A 12,009-nucleotide genomic window follows, 5' to 3' on the forward strand; every position below is an offset into this window, starting at 1 on the left:
ATGATTATTTGCAAAGATACCGGGTAAGTTTAATACAACACCTGCTTACTATGTCTAGCCCTAGAGAGCTTGAAGATAGCGGCTTGGATGAGCGCACTATTGATCTAACAAAACATGACGTGCCGCCACGACAAACCCCTACATCCGATACAGTGGAATCACAACGGGCCGAGGGGGTCATATCAGCAGAAGATGAAAGAGCCGAGGATGAGGAAAGGTCAAATAAGCATATGGAAGGTGCTAAGGTACAACCAGAGGAGACAATGAAAGAGAAAAGTCAGCTAGTGGAGGAGCCAAAAGAGCCTATGGCTGAAACCCAGATGAGGAAAGCAGGCCTATAGATGAGCAAAAGGATATGGATGAGGAAAGCAGGCCTAGGGATGAGCAAAATGATATGGATCAGGCAAGGATGTATGAGGCAAGCCGATCAACCGAGGGAGACGAAAAGACCTTGGAGGAAACCTTGAATGAGGCAGAAAGAGCCATGGGGGAGACCCCTGATGAAGATGTGAATGATGACTATGAAGATAAAGCAGAGGAGAGCAACAACGACATGAACACTACAGAGACCCAATATGGACCCTTGCTACCTGTAGATACGGTTGTTCCGGTAATGTCTATTCAAGTATGGCAAAATATGTTCAGCTTCTAACTACTTATATGTACTTGTCAACTTTTACAGAGGTTGATTATCTTGGACGTCAATGGATTGCTGCTGATGCGGGTGCCTCTCAGTGACAGAGAACCCTTTGAGGATTTGCAAACGTTTCGGATGGGAACTTGTCGAGTCGTGGTTCGTCCAGGAACCAAGGAATTTATTCAGTTTCTTCTTCCGCGCTTCAGAGTTGCCATATGGTCTTCAATGCAAAGGCAAAACTTGTCGCCACTAGTTGCAATAGTTTGCAGTGTATGCCACGCTCACACGTCAGATTTTGCCTTTTTGTATGATCAAAGAAAATGCGTTACCGTTGAGGGCCACTACCACCCTAAAAAACCACACTTACCTCTTTTGTACAAACCGTTTAGCCAAATCGGTGTACCCTTTGATGCAACTAATACACTACTAATTGATGATACTCCTGAAAAGGGAGAACTAAATCCGCCGGGAACAACTGTCTCACCACCTTCTTTCGAGGGGCATTCCTTCGATTTTTACCTTGAAGACATTCTGATTCCATACTTACAGAAATTGTATCTCAGTCCATTGTTCAAGGACGAGTTTGTACTTTCTAATGAATTAAGATGACTCTTCTATCATGTCTTTGTCTTGTCTAACATAGAGAGAGAGAGAGAGAGAGAGAGAGAGAGAGAGAGAGAGAGAGAGAGAGAGAGAGAGATTTGACGTGGTAAAGAAATGTATTTCAAGCACACTTTTTCACAGGGCACAATTGAAAAATGAGCTCAATAAACTTCATGTCTTGAAAGTCATTTGTATACACTTGGGTTCACAAGAATATCTGTTACATTGACACTACTTCAACCCGACCATCCAACTCTTTGCACAAAATATCTTTTTCCCTTCGCCGCATCACCTTACGGCCAGCTAGGAAAAAGGAAAAATCTGATAGGTCCTTGTCCATTGACTCTTCAATGATGTCATGCCGCAAATGCTGAAGACTGCATAGCTCCCTTATTGTAACCACCAATAGTAGGCCATGCTCTTTATCAATCACTTCCACATCCACAACAGGATTATCTTCCAAACCTGCAGAAACCTGGTCCATAGGAATGTACTTACCGTTGAGCATTTGTGATCGCATATACCAAAACGAGAGTAACAGTGATTGTCTTGCAATCATGTACTTGACAACTAGAGTATCAAGCGCGACCTTGCACCGTAAACCAATCTCTTCCTTTGCATACCATCCTTTGTCAAGAAGTTTGTCACAGGATGACTGCTGAAATGACTTGCACATGAACATAGTTTTTGTAACTCGGATGTTGTAGCTATGAAACAGCTCTATGAAGAGTGCAACAGGACAGAAGTTTGCAATTCTAACCAGTTTGGTAGGAATAGAGCTACGTAGAAACCTTTGTATATCCTTGTAGAGCTTACTTCGCATTGCCTCCACCATTGTTTCCTCGGGAACTGGCCAGTCCACAGTGTTCCAATCGGTTGGTAGAGGCACTTTCACTAACATGCCATTCTTATTCTCTGAGCTGAGTTGGTAAAAGTGGTCATAAAAAAAGATTCCCTCATCAGCCAGTCTTTTGCTGCTCCTCTCTGAATACTGTAGAGAACCAATGTGGGCATGAACAACATGGAAGAGGCCTATTATGCACTCCACAGGCTCCCATTGCTCATAAGAAGAGGGATAAACATCTGCAATATATATAAGAAGAGTTAAACTAAGAGTATCAATAAGTACAAATGACAAATCTAATGTAATTGAGCTGTGAAGAATGGAGACATTACTCATAACAAGCGGGAGAAACATTGCAAAATATATAAGAAAAGTTATAATGAGAGTATCAGTAAGTTCACATGTCAAGAGTACTTACAATTGCAACGTGGTTGATGTATATCTGATACATTTCCACCGTTTGCTATCACCTCAAGATGGGTAAACACATGTTGAACAAGAACTTCCTTTACAGATCTTTTGCCGATTTCAACTTTGAAATCCAACAATCTGGCCTTCCATGCTGAGCGGTAAACGTTGATACCACTAGACCTCTTGGGTCTTCTTGGTTGCATGAGGACCCATGAACCTTTGTTTATCCTTTGTCCAACCCATTGGTTCTCTGTACTTATTGAAGCTGGTATTGTAATTGAGGATATGCTACTACTTGGCCTTCTAGGCAAAGTGCAGTTGTTGGTTGTTGGTGTGAGAGACAGTAAACACCTGGAGCCTCTTGGGCGAGAAGACGTGGACGCCATAGCTCTCAGAGAAAAGCTTTAGTGGAGGGAGATTCACTTTGAAAGCATTCTAATGGAGGGAAAGTGTTTTAGAATTCCAATATCTTGTGCGGGCTTAATGGTCACCCTCCAGTACGTTAATGACCATAAGAGAATATCAGAAGTGGGACCACATGCAAGCACCTAAAAGCTCGGTAAAAGGAAGGAAATTACTATGCTACAATCCTAGATTCGCGAAAGTTTTATGCTATTTTCCTATTTTTTGAGTCTTTCCACGTACTTTCCTATGTAACGTAGCCTTCATGCTCATTGGACGCGCTCTATTTTTCTCTCTCTTCATATGGCCCTCCAAATGACCTCTGAAATTTCCTAATGTACATCCAAAGCCTAGCAATCCATGAGCGTGTTGAATTTAGCCACCCTTGGCCACCTTCTATCAAGCCACCAATGGTCCCACTCCGACAACTTTTAGCCTAGGCTTGATGATTTGACTCTAGCGGCTTCAAAGATCTAAAGCTAGGCTACCTCTCTCTCTCTCTCTCTCTCTCTCTCTCTCTCTCTCTCTCTCTCTCTGCCCCACGATTTCTTATCAGAGTCTTGTTAAACTATGGAAAACATAGAGGGGCAACATCTATAGTGAGGACAAGTTGGTGTATTGCAGCCAATGCTAACCCAAGAGACCACTGGAGACAAAAGCTAAGTAGTATGGGCAGCCATCACCGATGCACAAAGAGACGGCAAGAAGATTTGTGCAACAACTATGGAATAAAGAAGAGCACGCCCACCTCTCTCTCTCTCTCTCTCTCTCTCTCTCTCTCTCTCTCTCTCAAGTTCTTCTTAGAATCTTGCTAAACCACGTCGCCCTTGGCTATCGATGTTTATCCTAGTCATCATTGGGCTACAAAGGGTATCATAGTATGGAGAGTTTTAGTCCACAATCTCTAGAATATGGATAGTTGATCAACAAAATACTACATAGTGTGGACCATGTTTGTAGGACTGATTGAGATTTCAACGATGGATATGTTGATTTGTTCATTCCGTCTTACTTGAACTTCATTTTAAATGGCTTCTATATGGGAGTGGTTAGGATGAGTTCTCCAAGATGTTCAACCGATGTATGATGGATTCGAGGATGTTGTGTCTGCTTGACTCCATGGCTCGTGTTGAGCATGGACGACTATGTAATTTTTTGGTTTTGTTAATATACTTACCCACATATTGTGGGTTTTGCAAAAAAAAAAACAGGATGAGTTCTCAAAGAGACTCTGATGTTTAATCAAGTCCAAAATGCTATTAGATATGGTAGGGCAACACAAGCTCCTTGAGCTTTAATTGGATTAGTTAGCTCGATTTTTTATTTGCTAAAAAAATCTCACTCGCTCTTTGAAATTCCTCTGATACAGAACCTCTAAGCTTGCCATGAACCGACGGCAATGGTAGTGAAGAAAGTTTTGTAGGCAATGATCTTGTCATTTGCAGAGAAAGTGTCACGTGTGAATGTCAACCACTACCCCAACTCCATTGCCATCATCAATGTTGTTTAGGGTGCAATTGGCAACCAATTTAGCCCACGGATAGTTCTCTGTCTCTCTTGCCTTCTCCTTGCACCATCTTTGATCAGTTTGTAGAACAATAGCTTCTTACGTGGTGAGAACTAGAGTTAGAAAGGGTGGAAGTCTCTCTCTCTCTCTCTCTCTCTCTCTCTCTCTCTCTCTCTCACACACACACACACACACACACACACACACACACACACACACACACACACACACACACACACACACACACACACACACACACACATTGTGCATCCATCATGGGTAGAGAAAGGAAACTAACTTCAAAAGCAAAAAGAAAGAGCCCTCCACGAGCTTGCGCATGAATTCAACGTTGCTGCCTTAAGGAGCCATGGATTGTTACCTCTGTCATGAGCGCAATTTTTCTTCTTCTACGTGTGTCATGAGCTTTGCTTCTTCTACCTGTCTCATGAGATTTTCTTCTTTTCCTCTTTCATGAACTTTGCAACCAAAAATGTGGGCTATTTTTGGTCCCTGCCCATGAGAGCTGCGGCATGGATTGAGCGTCTCCTTGAGGCCGATCCATGAATGGTTGACTCTCTATCATGAAACTTTTCTTCTTTTCCTCTTTCATGAACTTGGCATCCAAAAACCTGGGATATTTTTGATTCTTGCACCAAAGTAACCTTTAATCCTGCAATTGTTTGGTGAACCTTGCCTTTCCATAGAGCCTTCCACTACCTCTTTTGTGAGCCTCTCATATTCAATGTCAATTGCACCCCATGTGCTTGTTACACATGCTCAAAGAGCCTAGCAAAGATTATCCAAGAGCCCTATAGACTTTGCTACGTACCTACTATGATCGTGCACTATAAGTTGATGTTGGTCCTTGCTTCATCAAGATTGACTTCAATTCTTGTTATGGGTAGAAGTATCTCAAGGTATGCTATTTCTCTCGATCATAAGTCATGGTTTAATGAAGGTGTTGGAAAACATGAACTAAATCTCTCCATAATAAGGAGTCCTCATGTCACTTCTCTCTCTCTCTCTCTCTCTCTCTCTCTCTCTCTCTCTCTCTCTCTCTCTCTCTCTCTCTCTCTCTCTCTCTCTCTCTCTCTCTCTCTCTCTCTATGTGTCTCTAGATCATTAGAGGCCTGAAGCCTCATAAGCTATAATCTCTACCCCTTGAGTCTCTAGCTCATGAGGCTCAAACAAGTTTGAGCCTCATGACCTAGAAATTCAATTTTCAAGCCTCCTAAGCTAGAGATTTTAGCAAAAATTCTCTCTAGCTAGAAACCATTTACAAAATTTTCTAGTGCATGTGGCGGCTCATGATTAAGCTCAAGAGATTCTTGAGAAAAAAAAACTTGCAATATTCTTTCTAGTTCAGCATTCAATCTATAGCTCTTGAGGCTCAAACTTAAGTTCAAACCTCATGACCTCGACACTTAGTTTTTAAGCCTCATAAGCACTCTAGTATGACTTTTTCTAGACAAGCATTCAGTCTCTAGCTCCAATGATGGAACTTAAGTTCGAGCTTCATGACTTGGACACTCAATTTTCTATCATCATGAGCACTCTGAAAGTGCTGTTTCTACCTAGAGACTATCTGGAAGAGTTTGTATCTCACAAGGCTTGAATTGAGCCTTTACCTCATGTGGCTTGAGATTAAGCTCAAGAGCTTCTTGATACAAAGACACTTGCAATACTCTTTCCAATTGAGCATTCAATCTATAGCTCCTAAGGTTCAAACTTAAGTTCGAGCCTCATGACATGGATGCTTAGTTTTCAAGCCTCGCGAGCACTCTAATATAGCTCGTTCTAGTTGAGCATTCAGTCTCTAACTCTGGGGCTCGAACATAAGTTCAAGCCTCATAACTTGGACACTTAATTTTCAATCCTCATGAGCACTCTAGTCGAGCTCTTTCTACCTAGAAACTATCTAGAAGAGTTTAAATCTTACAAGGCTTGAATTGAGTCTTTACCTCATGTGGCTTGAGATTAAGCTAGTCTTTACCTCATGAGCACTCTAGTCGAGCTCTTTCTACCTAGAAACTATCTAGAAGAGTTTAAATCTTACAAGGCTTGAATTGAGTCTTTACCTCATGTGGCTTGAGATTAAGCTTAAGAGTCTCTTCAGACAAAGAAGCTTACAATGCTCTTTCTAGTTGAGCATTTAGTCTATAGCTCTTGAGGCTTGAACTTAAGTTCGAGTCTCATGACTTGTACGCTTGGTTTTCAAGCCTCATTGAGCACTCTAGTATGACTTGTTCTCGTTGAGCATTCAATCTCTAGCTCCGGGGCTCAAACTTAAGTTCAAGCCTCATGACTCGGACACTCAATTTTCAATTTTCATGAGCATCTAGTAGAGCTCTTTTTATGTAGAAAATATCTGGATGGGTTTGTATCTCACAAGGCTTGAATTGAGTCTTTACCTCATTTGGCCCAAACTTATGTTTGAGTTTCATGACCTAAAGACTTTGAATGATCTAGTATGACTCTTCCAAGCTGGAACCCATATAAAAAAATCCTTTCTCAGTCTCTAGCTCACGAGGCTCAAACTTAAGTTTGAACCTCATGATTAGGAGATTTGCTTTTCAAGCCTCATGAGCACTTTAGCTGGCAGACTCTTTCTAGCTATGAATTATCTACAAGAGTGTCGATCGTGGTAAGTTTGAGAGCCTCATGATCTAGATATTTTTTGTTGCAAGACTCTTTCAAGTTGAAATCCATCTTCAAAGTCTTTAGGTTGTGAGGCTCTTGACCCTCATGACCTAGAGACTTAATTATTAATCCTCATGAGAGGAATCTTTCTATTTAGAAACTATCTGTAAGACTATCTATAACACTAAGCGTGAGAGCCTCATTAGCTAGAAACTCTTGGAAAAGTCTTTCTAATTGAAATCCGTCTTCTGAAGTCTCTACATTATAAGGCTCTTGACTCTTGGGCCTCATGACCTAGAAACTTGATATTCAAGCCTCATGACCACTCTAGTAGGCTCTTGACTCTTGAGCCTCATGACCTAGAGACTCGATATTCAAGCCTCATGAGCACTCAATTAGGACTATTTCTGGCTTGAAATCATCTGCAAAAGTCTCTTATACTTCATTGAGGATTGAACTTAAGTTCAAGCCTCATGAGTTAGAGACTCTTGCAAAACACTTTGTAATTGATAGCAATCTTCATAAGTCCACTTGTAAATTCTCCTTCTTTTGATAAGTCAATGAAAAGCACAAGGCTATGGAAATGTGTTAAGGCTAAATTTATGATACCAACCTTTAGTCACATAGAATTTCCTTGAACTAGTTTGAGCCTCATGCTCATTTCTTAGCTTAGGTGAGGCATGTGAAGCTTGAACTTAAGTTCAATCCTCATCTTAGTATCCTACAGAGAAACAAGTGAGGCTTGAACTTATTTCTAGGCCTCACACCCTTGTGCTAGTGCCTTGAACTAAGTTTGAGTATGTCCACTTGCTAATTTAGGCGAGGCATGTGAGGTATGTCCATTTCACCATTATCTCTGTCTAGATTCCCTTTGACTTTGTCCTCTTGTTAGTTCCTACTTTTTACTTTGTCTTTGCATCCTCAAGCCAAACAATGTGTCTTCTTGGATTTTATAACAAAGCCTCTTGGACCTCGTGGGTACCAAGAAATCTAATTGAACATTGGTCCTATCGTCCTTGTCAAGCATGCTTTGGAATTTTTTCTTTTGCAAGATTTGAAACTTCCTTGTGCATTACAATTTCGAGGAAAATGTGTTGCAAGATCCCTTGAGAACTTAGTACATGCTGAGGCCGCTAATTGAGTACTAGTCTTGTTGTCCTTGTCAAGCTTGCATTTGCCTCTATCCTCTAGCAAACTCATGCAATTTCTTTTGGCTTCACAATCTTGATCCAAACAAATTGACAACTTCCTTGAGAACTTCCTTTGTGCATAGGCTTCTAGCTAGGTGCTGGCCAATCCACTTTACATAACCACAAATTGGTATTGATTCACCTTTGTCCTTTGCAATCACTTTGGTTGAACATCCCGTAGAAATGTCATTTTCACAAGATAACTTTATAAGCATCTCAAATTTCTGCATTCCAAACCCTCCAAATGATGACCACTGGCTTATCTTAGTGCTGTTGTAAAGCATATCAAAATGTAGCAGAAGTGGGGGGCTTCTCCATGTAGGGATTTCATTTCAAAATTCTACAGATAATGAGCTCCAAAGCAATGACCTCTCTCACCAATGTCCCAAAATGCCATGAAGCCTCTCTCACCAACTCTCTCACCAATGTCCCAAAATGCCATGAAGCCTAGAGGCTCCTCCTAGGGCGGTCAATTGTGTCTCAATAGGAATGCACTGTGAGGGCCATACCCAGACTCGACCCTACTCACCTCCCTCAGTACTCCAGACCGTTCGAGGGAATGACGTAGATCTATCTGTAGGTATCCCTCCCACTTGGGACCGACACTCAGACAGGACTCCGGTCTATCTCGAATGCCAACCCAAGGGGGTACATCCCTTCATTCAACGATTCTGTGAGGGCCATACCCAAACTCGACCCTACGCACCTCCCTCAGTCCTCTAGACTGTTCCAGGGAATGACGTAGATCTATCTGCAGGTATCCCTCCCACTTGGGACCGACACTCAGATAGGACTCCAACCTATCTCGAATGCCAACCCAAGGGGGTTCACTTATGAGGGCCATACCCAAACTCGACCCTACTCACCTCCCTCAGTCCTCTAGACCGTTCTAGGGAATGACGTAGATCTATCTGCAGGTATCCCTCCCACTTGGGACCGACACTTAGACAGGACTCCAACCTATCTCGAATGCCAACCCAAGGGGGTACATCCCTTCATTCAATGATTCTATCCGCTTCTAATAATCAATCTGTCTTTGATAGTTTTCCGCACCCAAAAATCATGGTCCTTAGTCTGGATTCTCTTGATCTTTAACTTGAGGATCTTCTCTTGCTTTCTTGTTCTCCCTTGGTTCATGGCGATAACCCCTTTTTCCTGACAAGCAGGCATGGAAGTTATTGCTTTCACCTAAGAAGAGGGATCTTGCAATCCTACCTGGTCTCACTCTTCCGCGACTACCCATTTTTATCCCACCTAGTCCTACCGTTTAGCATAAAAAATTTCAAATCAACATCCGGCCATCTGACCCTCCGGATCCGCCCACCCACCGAACCATTTCATGAAATTCCCTTCCCGAGGTAGTACTTAACTACTACAAAATCAGGGGAGACGGTCTATTAGACATTGTCAGACAACAAGCAGCATGCAAACTGTTGCATACCCTCGTTTAGGGAATTTCATCTGGTTGTTCCCACCAGATCTTTATTTAGAAACTTTTAAATTCATTTTCTTTCCTTTATCTGCTATAATTAGCTCGTAACTAGTTTCCTAAACTAATCATACAACACATTTAGTTTCAACCAATTCATCATGCCTCCCCATTCAGGCCAAGATAATCGGTTACAAGCCATCAAAATGGCAACACCTTCACAATATTTCCCAGAATTAAGTGTTTGGGAAAGGCTCATCAAGTAATTTAATCATTCCTTCCTAAGAATTTTATTTCGAGAAGTATAGCACCATCTTGTGACAGATGCACAGGATAGCCCCTATATTCCTAGCCTTTCCAGTTCCATTTTAAGCAACCAAGTCGAACAAATTTACTTAATTAAATCCACATCATCCTCCCTGAGTATAACCTTCTCATCCAACTATTGGCATCACGACATACCCGGATTATGGCCGATTTCCAATAAGATACCGCGGGTACTTCACCCGGCCGGGCAAAAATAAAACAAACCCATTCATCCCTTATCCCTCGAGCATGAATGACCTAGGTATAACAACTTGCCGATTACGCTGCCCTAGCCGAAAAGAGAAATCTCCGACAAGTTCCCCAAGAGAGTCCTCTCAATGGGCCGGCCTTTCAATCAAATTGACTCCAAGAAGATCCATCTTGGTTCCCGGTCATTTTCAGACAATCTTCAAAACTCGTAGTTAAATCTATGTTTTACAATGGGCTACCCCTATCACCTCTCGAGATTCCTTTTAACTCCTAGTTGGTATTTTCCAGGTTCATTCATTTATCAACCTTAATTCCTACTTTCATTAATTATCTACCAGCCAAGTTTATTTAGAAAATACAAGCGAGTTTCTGCCATAGGCATTTGATGGTTAATGTCTCTTCAAAAATGCCAACTTTTTAAGTTCAATCCCCATTTTTGTCGATTCCGAGGTTTTTTGCAATCCTTTGCCATCCATGGGGCATCTCCATCGAAGCTTGTAGAGTTTTCGGTTCAAACAACACGGAGATCAATTCCGCAAAGTTATCCGCTATCTCCCCCATCCCTTATTTGCAAACAAACTTGAAATTGAAAACTTTAGAAATACTCTTCAATACCAAAAATTGAACTACTTCTATCGAGCTTAGACAACTACTCTTTTCTTATGGTACCTAGCTTTCCATTTTAAGAAGCTAGAAGGTCATCCTATAATTTATGAGTTTTCGAGCTTTCCATTAAAGCTTAAACCTAAAATACAAGGTAGTCACTAAAGCTTACACCTAAGTGCAAAGTTACCATTCATGCTTAGATTAAGAGTGCAAATCTACCTTTGAAACTTCACTTAATGATGTATAGATACTCTTAGCACTTAACCTATTTGCGATGTTTCCATTAAAGGTTAAACCTAAAAATGCAAGGTAGTCACTAAAGCTTACACCTAAGTTCAAAGGTTCCATTAAAGCTTAGCTTACGAGAGAAAATCTACCTTTGAAGCTTAACTTTATGATGCGTAGATACTCTTATCACTTAACCCTAATTGCAAGGTTTCTATTAAAGCTTAAAACCTAAAAATGCAAGGTAATCACTAAAGCTTACATCTAAGTGCAAAGTTACCATTACAGCTTAGCTTAGGAGTGCAAATCTACCTTTGAAGCTTAACTTTATGATGCGTAGATACTCCTATCAGTTAACCATAATTCCAAGGTTTCCATTAAAGCTTAACACTAGAATGGTAATAGGACACTTTTATGTCCTTGGACACTTTTGTGTCCTGTTAAGTGACCATTTTGCTTGAATTATTTGAAGAGTATGAGAATGGATTTCTAGGTGCTATATATCCACAAAGTTGCCTTATGAGCTGAAAAAAACTTAGCATTTTTTTTGGAGTATCGATCTCACCATTAACCTTACTCTTGCACAACATTTTTGAACCTAAACTTTGTGAAAAAACGGGTCTTGTTTTTGGCTTTTTTTCAAAATTTGGCAACTATACCACTCTAAACTTCATGTTTGTGAGGTTTAGATGGCTAGAGGTTAGGACTTCATATTTCTCAACATGTTTTGATGCTCATAGAGAGAGCTAAGTGTTAAAATTGAAAGTTATGACCAATTTACAAGAATTGCATAATCCTGTTTTTTGGCCAAAATTAGCACTTTTATGATTTTTTTGGGGGCTTTCTTGATATCCAAATTCAATTTTGATTGTGTAAGTGTAATATATAACATAATGCTAATCTTCCTTGAGTTTTGGGGGACCTAATATGCTATATAGCATAGTATATGATGATGGTTGAGTTTTTTGATGCTGAAGAATACGATACATTTTAGAGTAG

The sequence above is a fragment of the Adiantum capillus-veneris genome, chromosome 23, assembly GCF_014529385.1.
Source record: "Adiantum capillus-veneris isolate H3 chromosome 23, ASM1452938v2, whole genome shotgun sequence".
NCBI classification, from domain to species: domain Eukaryota; kingdom Viridiplantae; phylum Streptophyta; class Polypodiopsida; order Polypodiales; family Pteridaceae; genus Adiantum; species Adiantum capillus-veneris.